This window comes from Muntiacus reevesi, chromosome 18 (genome assembly GCF_963930625.1).
Source record: "Muntiacus reevesi chromosome 18, mMunRee1.1, whole genome shotgun sequence".
In the NCBI taxonomy this organism is placed as follows: Eukaryota; Metazoa; Chordata; class Mammalia; order Artiodactyla; family Cervidae; genus Muntiacus; species Muntiacus reevesi.
Genome location: NC_089266.1, coordinates 16,462,024 through 16,475,230, shown reverse-complemented (window position 1 = coordinate 16,475,230; position 13,207 = coordinate 16,462,024). Strand labels below are relative to the sequence as shown.

General features: G+C 37.3%; 1 protein-coding gene, 1 non-coding gene and 1 pseudogene across 5 annotated transcripts in view; 2 read left to right on the top strand and 1 right to left on the bottom strand.

Moving 5' to 3' along the window:
• Positions 1 to 13,207, bottom strand: part of KANSL1 (KAT8 regulatory NSL complex subunit 1) — a 172,509-nt gene that overhangs the window by 97,704 nt on the left and 61,598 nt on the right. The gene's annotated exons all lie outside the window — the stretch shown is intronic.
• On the top strand, positions 9,422 to 9,935 carry LOC136149395 (small ribosomal subunit protein eS24 pseudogene; annotated as a pseudogene).
• Positions 9,997 to 10,099, top strand: LOC136150364 (U6 spliceosomal RNA). Its single transcript, XR_010659798.1, has one exon. It is a non-coding gene; the product is annotated as a U6 spliceosomal RNA (small nuclear RNA).

Sequence of the window (13,207 nt, the reverse complement as noted above, 5' to 3'; positions counted from 1 at the left end):
ATCAAAAAAAGGTAAGCTCTAACAGTCAAACATCGCCGTCCAACCTTCCCAGACCCCTTTATGGACTATGACCTCCCAAATAAATTAAAATTTGAAGAGAATGCAAATTCTTCAGACCACCAAGCAGGTCATCACAACTTCTCTCTCTCCTAGAAAGACGATAATAACCAGTTAAGGAAAAAATAAACAATTACAAACACATCATACTAAAGCAGAGTCTCCATTTTAGAGTTTATAGATAATCTATGTTTCTGTAGTTGGGATCAAAAAGCCATCTGTACAAAGACAAAATGGGGAAGACCATGTGTGAGAAAAACGTTTAAAGTTGACAGCAGGCGAGATTAAGACTGTTGAAGTAGCTGAATCTGCTAATAAAAGTATTGTTATCAGAACAGGGCTTAGTGATGGGACCACCCGACACTGTAATACTAATCAAGCCACAAGGAAGTTGTCTCACAAAGAGATCCAAACAGAAAGACACACAGAAGTAACAAGGACAGTCCATCTGATCAAAAAACGGTTAAAATAAAGGTGTATTTAGACAGAAAAGCACATGACATTCATTAAATGAAATTACCCAGGTTAAAAAGTATCTTTCTTTTTTAAATATCTTAAGCTGATCCGTCCATAGGTAAACAGTGGATTTCAAATGCTCCAGAAGCTATCATGAGAAGACACTATATGGGGAGAGGAGAAGGAACAAAATTAACATCAACGTAGATGATGCAGGAAATATTTTCTTCCAATGATGTGTAAAAGCGTTCCCTGTTGTCCAAGACAGTGATGATGTCTTCATTCAAACCAAGTATAGATATCCTTTTTCAGAGACTTACTATAAAGGGACATATGAGTAAGATTCCTAGTCTGTCACAAACAAGCTGCGAGATCACAGTAAATTTGTCTAGAACTCAGTTTCTCTATTTATGAAATTAAGAAGGCAGCCCAAGAACCACCTAAAGACTTAAAACTCACAGCAAAATTCCCTGACTCTAAGATCATTACTTCTGTAAAGAAGAAAAACAATCTGCATCACAGCACACGGACTGCCTAGATTTCATTTTCATGCCATAGAACTATCGCCCCAAGAAAAGTGGCAGTATCTTAATATGTATGCATAGATTTTACCAAAAGAAATCACTCATAAAGGTCTTACTCTAAGAAAAATGTAACATTAGTGCCTACTAGATGATAGGCAGTGATTTTTACTTTATCTTATTCAACATTTTAAAGATGTGCAAAGTCACTATTATCTCTTCTGCAGAATTCAGAAAAATTTAAACCACCACGATAGCTTTACTTTAAAGTATCATTTATCCTGCCATTATTCTTTCAACCTACTGGAGAGAGACAGGAGGAGGCAAGCACATATACAATTATAAACTGTTTATCAAAAATGAATTATTTCCTAATATCACTTGCATTTATTTCCAGACTTTTAAAGCAGGTAAGAAACCAGATAAAAAAGGTGGAAAATTTTTTTCATGTTTAGTGTTTTCTATTTGCCAGAAATAAAAATAATGAGATCCTATTGAAAAAAGCATTTTTAAAAAGTACAAAATGCTCAAAAACACTCTTATAAGGCTAAGTGAATATAAACTTAACAACCCATATTTTGGATGGAAAGATATTTTTTCAAATTAACATGTGGATTTAATCCAACTTCTACAGTTCCAAAGAAAAGCAATGTAGGAATAAGTAGTTTTGAGTCATTTGTCATCTCTTTGGGAAATGTGGCAGGGAGGACTTAGGTAGATCCTCGTAGCATGGAACAAAAAATGTTTTGATGGATTAAACGACTAGTTTCTAAAATATAAAACCACTAGAAATATCTAGTAGAAAACAGTAAAAAAAATTCTATCAATATTGGAGGGATAAAGGATATCTATTATCTTACGTTGAGGAAGAAAGCTCAAAAGATCAATAGACCAAAAATTTAACTATATATAAATTATAGCTTATCCAGGTTTGACTTCCAGTATTATCAACAAAGGATTAACAGCTCCGCTACAAAGAATCACAAAAATGGATAAGACTTTTTGCAAAGATTAATTAAAACATGAGAATGTCCAACCTCACTAAAAACTTTTAAATGCAAATTTAAGTCAAGATGTTATTTTTCACTCATAAGTTTAACAAACATTAAATGATCATTCTCCCTGCTAATTGGAATATGGTTAAACAACTTGATATACTGCCAGTATAAATGAATACAACTGAAAGAATCTCTGTGGAAAGCAAACTAACAAGATACATTAATACCTGAGTCTCTTAAATTGTTCAAACTGATAAGATTCTGAGAACCTAATAATGTTAATACAAAAAGAGCTTTTATGCATAGCAAACACCAGAAAAGTCCATCAGTAGTATAGTAAAACAAGAATGTAGTAAAAGGAATTATTTTACACCTTCCTTATTCAATCAAGTGGATATCCAAAAATCACACTGATAAAAATCCAACTCCGTGTGTAACTGCAAAACCAAATATATGCATATAGCTGTAATACACCCAAATCAAAAAGTCCTCAAATATCATGTGACAAACTAAAAATATGGGACCTTCAGATGAAATGGGAGGGAAAAGGAAAAAGTAGGGTGAGAATATTCATTTAATAGCCAAATACCATTATTATGTGCTCACACATTAAAATTCTCACAGCAATTCTGTACGGTTATTGTCTTCCCAGAAGAAACGTGCATACTTGAAGGTCCACAGTGGTTGAATGTTCTGCTCAGCACCACAGAGGTAGTAAAATCATCGAGTTGAAACTTGAAGTCTATCTGATTCCAAATCACATGCGCGCTACACTACCGCGATGAAGGCAGTATTTCTACAGGGGCATCACAACGGACCAAGTAACCTAGTTTTGTAAACACTTCTGTTTTACATTATCTGTGATTTTTTGCTTTTTATAAAGAATTTTTATTACTTTGTCATGGGAGGTAACGTTAAAATTACAGAACTATCATTTTGAAGAAAAAGTTTACTTTCCAAGTCCTTTCAAAATCCCTTTTAGTCACCATAGCAGGTGTAGATCGTACAATTCTAGATTTTCCATGGTGTGCCAAAACTCTAGGGACAATGAAGACATGTTTGTTGAACGAATAAATGGGCAAACACCAATCTAGAAAAGAACAAGAAATTCCAGATTTCCACCTCAGCATGAGGTCTACAACAAACTTCTGAAATACCAGAAAACTACTAATTACATATTCAAATTTAAATCAAAGACAAGTTGAACCAACTCTGACAATTTCTATGGCTATCTAAATGAACTCAATACAAAAATACATACTCAGACTCAGCATTCTATTGATGAATGAAAATAAGAAGCACATACAGACAAGTTTTGGTCAACCTTTATAAACAACCATGATTACAGGTATAGGTTGTCAAGCAAATAACCCATATAGGACAATTTGTTTATGAGGAACACCATCTAGAAAGAGCTCTCTTAAAATATGGCCAGGGGAGTACTACACAGCAAAAAATTCCAACAAAGAAATTAAGACCCTTTAAGTGCATCTAACTTTCTATGTGAAAAGAGAATATCAAGCCCCCTAAGCCAAATTTATTACTGATTTGTCTTTTCCTACACAAGATGAATGGTACTTCTTCTAACTCCCTCGATTATTGAAAATTATTTGGATGGAACATAGTAAATGATGTATCAAGATAGAACTACTTATTTGTTTTAAAGTTCAACAGAAGCTGCATACAATTGGGTTTCCAATTCTAAGGTCAAATTCTATTCAGTGGTAAAAAGTATTTGGCTAAAAATAGATCTTTTAGGACATCATCTCATCCAATGACCTGCTTCTCAAAGTCTGCTTTAAACCCACTCTATACAAAGAGAAGGCCCAAGCAGCGATTCTGCATGAAAATAAAGGTCTTAAATATGACTTAAGAGCACTGGTGAACTCAAGAATCCACAATGACATAGCTGTTATGTTCCAACTCACCCTGTATGGGCCCATCTCATATTTCAAATACAGACACCACCTCCTGGCCTTTCCTATTTCCTAAGATTCTTAGGAAGACAAATCTACTGATTTATGCAACACATTTTCTATTTCTACTTAACCATTTGATAATGTAATATCTGGATATAGTTCTAAATTCCCCAAACCTCTGTCATCAGGAATTTAAAAAATATTGTAGCTACCCAGGAGAGTTATCTATGACGAACACAACTGTGCTGTGCTGAAACTCAGCCTTAGTTCTCAGGGAGAAGCAACTATTTAGGTCTGAATTTCCATGCAATAAATAGCTACACAAGATTTTTTTTTTTTTTTAAACCAAAGAGCACAAATTGTCAGGTTAGTACAGCTTAAAAAACCCTTTCAGATATGAGCTACAAAATCAAACTACAAAATTTACCTAAAATTATCTAAAATAACATAATAAGCTCTAAGTGAAATGATGAGCATGGAGGTGCTCTGTCCTTATTATCTTCTCAAAGCTTTTTGTTCTTCATTCTAGCCAGCTAAAAGCATCTCCTAAGAGAGAATTAGTGTTCCTCCACAGAAGCCCTCAGTAAGCACTCGCTGTTACAAGGCTAAGTTGTGAACAGCGCTAAAGCAAATGCTTCATTCATCCACAAGCTTCTGAAAATACCACTACCTCATATTTGATGGGCTTCCCTGGTGGCTCAGAGGTTAAAGCACCTGCCTGCAATGCGGGAGACCTGGGTTCGATCCCTGGGTCAGGAAGATCCCCTGGAGAAGGAAATGGCAACCCACTCTACTATCCTTGCCTGGAGACTCCCATGGAGGGAGGAACCTGGTGAGCTACAGTCCATGGGGTTGCAAAGGGTCAGACACGACTGAGTGACTTCACTTTCACTTTTCTTTTCAGTTTTCACAGGAACTTGCACATACTCTTTTGATCAAAACAACAGAAAACAAGGCATGTCATCAATCTATGTATGGTCTCTACTGTACAGATAGGGGAACTGATTAAGGAAGGTTATATGGCATAACCAAGGTCAAACAACTGGTCAGGTTGTACAGTCTTGACAATATAGCACTCTTTCCTCTTGAATCTGAAGTGCAAAGTTGAAAACTATCAAGGAAATTTGACAGATCTAAGATTTCTACATCTAGATAACGTTTCTTCTTTTAAAAAGATGTAAGATCCAATCAACTAAGTAATGTATTGCTTCAAATTAGGATGACCTGGAAAAGCCACAATATTTGGATGTAAAAACATGATCCAACTGAAAATTAAATATGCTTAAAATGCAACAGAGAAGAAAACAATATATTTTGTACATATTTTAAAATTCTAAATTTGTTTTAAAGAGAGGAAGGTGAAAATCATCAGCTGGTAAGATACTACATAATCACATTATCTCCTGCTTGACTAAATTAACAAATATTTCAAAATGTTTACAAAAAGCAAAATCCTGAGTTTGTATGGGAACAGGGGTAAGAGTAGTTGCTTCCCACATGAAGCAACAGCCGGTAACAGAAGTCTGTACACACGGCAGTGTTTTCTCCAAGTCTGATGCAAGGATCACAAATGCTAGAGTTACCTATGAGGAAAATCCCGGACAGAGAGGCCCAGGAAAACGTTCTTTGTTGTTGTTGTTTGAAGTGCTGGAGTGACTCCAATGGACATAAAATTTAACAACTACCAGAGTACAAGCTGAGGGCAAGTTTGGGGTAACAATAAACCTTGGCCTTGGTAGGGTGTAACTTAATTATCTTCCTGGAGCCTGGTTTTCTCACTGCTACAATAGGAATGGTAGGGACACATCATCCCACCTCAGAAGGAAGTTCTAGAGCATTAAAGACGGTTTATAGAAAGTACTTAGCACATGGTTTTTATACACAACAAGTGATAAATAGCAGTAACTGGTGAAAAACTTCATGTATTTATAAATATTTAACACTTTTGACATTAGCAAATAGTGTAAAAAATTTTATACATGGCTGTGTCATTACACTCCTTTCCTTACAACTCCCAAAAGAAAGCAGCATTCAAAAATGAGAGGCACTCACTTGAATCTCCAGACAATTGGGGGGAGAGGGGAGCATGGTAAACAAACATCCTTTCCCCTGAACTTTTAAAGACAGCGGGAGAGTTTTGTCACATTTTAAGGATTAGAATTTAAACGTTAGACACAATTTGTTTTATGGTCACAAGTATGACCACCACCTTGTTACACCTTGAGAAAAACCCACTCCTAATCATAAAACAAGGAGGAAAGATTTACCACAAGCAGGAAAAATTCATACTTCCCAAGATTACAGCTCTAAAGCATATTAACATAAGGTCTTTTTTAAAGAACGAAACATAACTTACAAATTATTCTCTCTCCTTCACTCTCTCCTTTTTCTACTAGGTCTGCTGCAATCTGGCCTTCATTTCATTTGTCATAAAGGCACAGAATTAGACCCTAGCCATAACGACAATGCTGAATAGGATTTCTGCCTCCATCTCTATAATCCAGGAGTTGGCAGGCTCCTGTATAGGGCCAGAAAGTAAAAATGTCAGACTTTGCAGAATATAAAGTCTCTGTTTCAATTACTCAGTTCTGGCACTGTGTAACCAAAGCAGCCATAGATGGTATACAAATGAATGAGCATGACTGTGTTCCAATAAAACTTTATTTGTAAAAAACTAACCTCAACCCACTACAAGCCAATTTGCTAACCCACATTAATCCAACCAACTAACATCAACTTCCAGCACAGACCATGTGATTGATCAAGATGTCCCTTTTCTCACAAATACTCCTTGGCCTGATACACAAATGCTTCTGAATAGGTGTAATCTTCATTACCTATAGTGGTATTTCCTTTCCCCCAACCTGTACTACAAACAAATTGATTTCCACCTTCCCTGATGTGGCTCCTTACACACCCCCCAATTCCAAGCTTTTGCTAATCCTGTATGCAGAATAATCGTCCTTTTGCTGTCTCTCTCTAGAACCCGTAACACCCCTTTTTATTCTCCCCATCCCAAATCTAAATCCTATCTATCCTCCCAAATGTCCTCTTCCACGTACCAAGAAACTCTTCCTCAGCAGAATTTACATGGCACTTTATATCTGTTCTGACAATGACTGCTTTGTATCTTATACAACATGATTTATGTAATACCTTAGCTCTGCTAAGCCTGTGCATCTATTTATGACTCATGTCTGCACCTCCCATAGTACTGAATACTTTACACTCAACAAGTATTTAAGACTAAGAAATTATTACTATTTCAAGAAAATATCCCTACAATTAAAATCTTTCACGTAACACAGTATTCTTAAGGTAATACACCTAAGGCCCTCTTGTTCTCTATTAATAAACAAAAATTCACAACACTGGCTCAACAGATCATGCCTTCAAAAATCACCCTCAATCCCATTACTCAGAAGGCAGCATGACAAAGCGCAAAGAGTCACAAAGGCCTGGATTCAAATCCTGGTTCTGCCACTGTCATGGAGTCTATTTCTTCCTTTGTAACACACAGGCATACCTCATTTAACTGACTTTCACAGATTTTATGTTTTTACAAACTGAAAGTCCTGTGGCAACCCTGAGCTGACATTTTACCAGTTCATTTATCCACTTGTGTTTCTGAGTCACATTTTGCTAATTCCCACAATCCTTCAAACTTTTCATTACTTATGCATTTTTAATGGTGATCTATAATCAGTGATCTCTGATGCTACTATTGCAAAAAAGATTACAATTCCCTAAAGGCTTAGATTATGGTTAACATTTTTTAACAATAAAGTATTTTTCAATTAAAGTATGTACATTTTTAGGCATAATGCTATTGCACATCTAATAGACTACAATAGCATACACTTTTATGTGCAATAGGAAAACAAAAAATTCATGTGACTCACTTTATTTTGATATTCACTCTATTGTAGTGGTCTGGAACCAAACCTGAAATATCTCAAAGGGATTCCATATCTACCTAAGGGGAATGGGAATGACTATGAGCACATAGCAGGCATCCAGTAAGTTAATATGCATTAGAACTTTCATGTAAATTTACGAACACTTGTCTAAGTTGACTGCAAGGTTCCTTGTAGTCGGTCAGCAAAAACTTAACATCATCTGTGCTGAGCAAAATGAATATAAAGAAGACATGGATGGTCCCTTATCAAAAAAATTCAGCCTGGCTGAGACTCTTTTCCAGAAAAGTAGCACAAGGCATTGAGTGCTAACCTTCCACTGAATTCAAAATAACTGAAAGCTGAAGATTATTTCGAAGTTATTTTAGGCATGAAGTTAAACGTTAACAATAGTGTTATAATCAGGTTAAGTTCCCGTCAAATTGAGATTACAATGTCAAGCTTCTTACAAGGGCCTACAAGGGTTTCTGATTTCATCTCCTGACACTTATTCTACACCTGGATGACCGTATGCGCTCCTGCCACCTGGCTTTCCTACTTAAAATTCAACAAGCCTAGCTCAATCCCACCCTGGGGGCCTTTGTACTTGTTCTTCTCTGGGAATGCTATTCTTCAAGCTCTTCACAGGACTTCCTCTCTCACTTCATTTAGATCTCAGAGATGCCTTCCCCACCACTCTATTTAAAATAACCACCTCCCTCAGCCAACTATCACTTTCAATCTCCCTATGCTGCTGTATTTCTCACCTTAGCAACAGTTAGGTGACCTTGGATCATTTACTCATCATCTTCCTCCCACATTAGGATAAAATCTCATGGAAACAGCAATTTTATATTGGCAGCTGTATCCTGAGCAACTACAAGAGAGCCTGGAAAATTCTGAGTACCTGATATACATTTGTTATTTGTTAAATGAATGACATGTTTACGAGTGATGAAGAATATTCCGTCATCATTACAAATTAACTTCTTACATTCAACTGGTTCCAATTAAATCTAGCAAGTAAAGGCTACTTCTAGGACAGGGGTTCTTAATTTGAGGCTTCCAGAAGTCATTATACCCATTTTTCTGGAAATAACGTCTATAGTTGTTGTGTTTTTTTTTTTTTAAGGGTCCCTAAATCACAAAAACATCCTAGAAGCAGAGACTCACAACTTTGGTTACTCCACGTAATCTCCTGGAGAATTCTGAAAATACAGATGCCTAGATTTCATCCTAGAGATTGTTTTACTTGGTCTGGAATACAATCTTAGCATCAGGATTTTTTTTTGTTTTCGTAACCCAGATGATTATAGTATATAGCTAAAGTTGAGAATCATACCCACCTTGGAAGGAAAAGATGTTAAATGGATCAGATTTCTTAAAAATCACTTATACATGGAAGGAAATAAAATTTAAAAGCCAAGAATTCTGAAAGAATTAGCACCTTCTGGCAAACAGACCAATATACAAGTGCCTAAGTAATCCTAGAGACAAACATTTTAAAGATTACATGCCGAGGCATTGGCGAGGTCGGCCTCACGCGCGGTCCGGGGACCTTCCGTGAGCGTTGATATGATTGGCCGGAGAAGTTTAGCCCTCTTTTCTTCCCTGGCTGCTTGAAGATCAGCCGCCATCATGACGACACAGTAACTATCCGGACTAGGAAGTTCATGACCAACCGACTGCTTCAGCGGAAACAAATGGTCATTGATGTTCTTCACCCTGGAAAGGCAACAGTACCTAAAACAGAAATTCGGGAAAAACTGGCCAAAATGTACAAGACCACACCAGATGTCATCTTTGTATTTGGATTCAGAACCCATTTTGGTGGTGGCAAGACAACTGGCTTCGGCATGATTTACGACTCCTTGGATTATGCGAAGAAGAATGAGCCCAAACATAGGCTTGCAAGACATGGCCTGTATGAGAAGAAAAAGACCTCAAGAAAACAGCGAAAAGAACGAAAGAACAGAATGAAGAAAGTCAGGGGGACTGCAAAGGCCAATGTTGGTGCTGGCAAAAAGAAGGAGTAAAGATTCTGCAGTGACTGTATCTGTGATGCTTGTGCAGATTTTGCATGAAAGAATAAACTAAGACCTTTTCCATGAAAAAAAAAAAAAAAAGATTACATGCCTACTTCTAGTACTCGCTTCAGCAGCAGATATACTAAAATTGGAACGATACAGAGAAGATAAGCATGGCCCCTGCACAAGGATGACACGCAAATTCGTGAAGCATTCCTTATTTTTTTAGAAAGATGGTAACGATAACCCTATATGCAAGACAGCAAAAGAGACACAGATGTATAGAACAGACTTTTGGACTCTATGGGAGAAGGTGAGGGTGGGATGATCTGAGAGAAGAGCATCAAAACATGTATATTATCAAGTGTGAAACAGATCGCCAGTCCAGGCTGAATGCATAAGACAAGTGCTCGGGACTGGTGCACTAGGATGACCCAGAGGGATGGGATGGGGAGGGAGGTGGGAGGGGGGGGTTCAGGATGGGGAACACATGTAAATCCATGGCTGATTCATGTCAATGTATGGCAAAAACCACTACAGTATTGTGAAGTAATTAGCCTCCAACTAATAAAAATAATTGGGGGAAAAAATAGTACTCACACTGCACCAATAAAAAAATAAATAAATAAAGATTATATGTCTACCTCTACTTAAATACTCATCTGATACTGGTATTTTAGAACTTACTCCCAGATCACGATCATTTTTCATTTAAAACACTCCCATTTCATACAAAAGTTCACTTGTTAATAATTTACTAGATTACAAAATCTAAACACATCAAGAGAACAAAATACTCTTCAAAGACCAATCAAGGACTACATCACAACTATGAAGTCTTTTGTAGTTCTATTGCTAAAAACTTCCTAGAAGCAATGTATGTCACCAATTAAAATCCTTAGCCTCAACTATTATACAGGATGACAGAGGGTTTAAGTGAAACTAACACTGACAACACACACAAAAGGAGAAAAAGAGAGGGGGGATTTCAGAAATTTATTTAGATCATGCCAAAAAGGATTTGAAAAGAGCAGGTGTCAGAGTGACACAGGTGGTAGGTCTTTTTTTTTTTTTTAAAGTCCAGCAAGCAAACATCATGTAATGAGCCAATTCATGTTACCAAACTAGAGTATCATCAGTTATTGGTTTTTACATCCTCACCCAAGTAGCCCCCTTTCAAAAAGTGATTGGCAGGATAAGAAACCAAAGCAGCAAAATGCTAAATATTTGTTTAAAAACAAAAATAAAAACAAACTAAATCCAGAGATACTAAAGTCCCCTGTGATAAATCACTTTTAAACGTTAGGATACTCAGAACCTCTAAGGAACTCATTCCACCCACCCATCTGTCTGGACTCTGGACTGTGTGGAGACATCTGCTGACACCAGAGAACAGGTCATCAGCCCGCCTGACACAGAATAGCAGGAACTTCAAGCAAGTTTTTAAATCTACAGGAGCTTTGGGAAAGAAAGCTGGACTCCTAACAATGAAGTCTTCCTGGCTTACTTCTTGGTCATACTGCAATTTTATCCTAAGCATTACTCACCTTCCTTGTCAAGCTAAGTGAAGTAAATTTAACGAGAACAAAGAGACACATGCAGGCACACAACTCGCCAACCCACTTTAGTCGAGACTGGAGAGAGATGGAGCTTGAAACGCATAAGAAACATGAACAAATGTAAAGCTATAGACATGGAAAGTTTCTCTTTAAATTTCTTTTCTACAAAGACAGGCACAGGGACAGCTTTAGTTTGCAACGTCATTTTGCCCTATGTAAAATAGTGTTCTCTTATTATTAACTTTCTCTTTTATCATGAGCCTATGCAAATAAATGTTCTGGGATTAACAAGCAAATAGATAAATGAAGCCACGGAAACACATTCCCAAAATGTGGGCTGGAAATGAAACAATGCAGCACAGTATATGAACTGAACTCCACTAGCTGTTTACAGAAAGTTTTCATGTACACGAGTCTCACTTGACAGGGAAAGAACACCAGTTGATAGAGGACGAGACTATATGAAAAGGCTATCTGGAAACACAGGAGTTGAAGAACTCATGAAACATCAAGAGACCAGGTTGTTTATTCAGTAGTAGGTTAGCAACCCAGAAAGCTTACAATCCACTCACTCCTCTTAATACTAATACAAGAATAAAGAAAAAAGAAAATTATCAGTGCTAAGGGGAGAGAGAAGTTAAGAAAATTGGATCCAAAAGGAGCTGTATGTAAGGTGGGGAGAAATCCAGCCCCAGGAGTTATTTGCCCAAGTCAGCAAAGGTCAGAGAACAAAAAAGGCTGACCAGTAAAACAGAATATTTCATGAACTTCAACATCAGATACCTCAACAGGCAAAGGTTTTAAAGAGAGAACTCTCCTCTCTTTAGCAACTGCTTCAAGTGCCATGTTTATCTTACGGCCAGATCTGTGTCCCCTCTAAATCAGATGCAGCATTTTGAAATCAGCCCCAATACCCTTAACTCAACTCTGAAGTGGAGGGGAATGAGCCTAACTGGACAAAAGGATATCCTGTTGTTGTTTTGTTGTTGCTTTTTTTTTTTTTTTTTTTGAGGGGGGAGGAAGGTATAAAATAGTGAAGAGGAAGAGAAAAGTAGGAAATAAACAGGGGTGGGGGGGACTGAAAGAACAAAGTGATGGCTCACAATCTACCTCAACTTAACTGAGAAAGTCTGACTGGCATAATAATATCCATGTTTGAATCAAAGGCAACTGGAAATGGGGGAGGGGAGCTAACTGATTCTGATTCTTAGGTACATATTCCTCCTGACTGTCCTTAGAGAATTTCTCCTTTAAAGATACAGTCTGACTCATCAATGTCCATCTTCATTGCAAAACCTTAAACACTACCCAAATACAGATAAAGCATATTCTTTTCTTAGGGCTGGTGACAAAGAAATATGAGGGTGGGATGAGGGAAAGGAATAAATGGTAAGGGAAGGAGTCAGTAGAACTATAAATATTACATGGTTTATAAGATGCCTTCTCAAGATTTTATCTCAAGTTTAGTTTTTTCACTGGTAAGCTACACAACTGGAGAGCATTACACAAAGTGAAACAAAGGGCGTTCTTCACACTCAGGAAGGACATTAGAGCCCTTTCCTCTCCAAAGAAACATAGGAAGACTAACCCAGAGGCTCTCCTCCAAGGGTGATTCTGCACCCCCGGGACGCCTGCGGCAATGTCTGGAGACATATTTGGTCGTCACAGCCGGTGGGGAGAGCGCCATTGGCTTTTGGTAGAGACCAGAGATGCTGTTAAACATCCTACAATGGACAGGGCAGCCCCTCACAACAAAGCGATAGGGCGAATGATG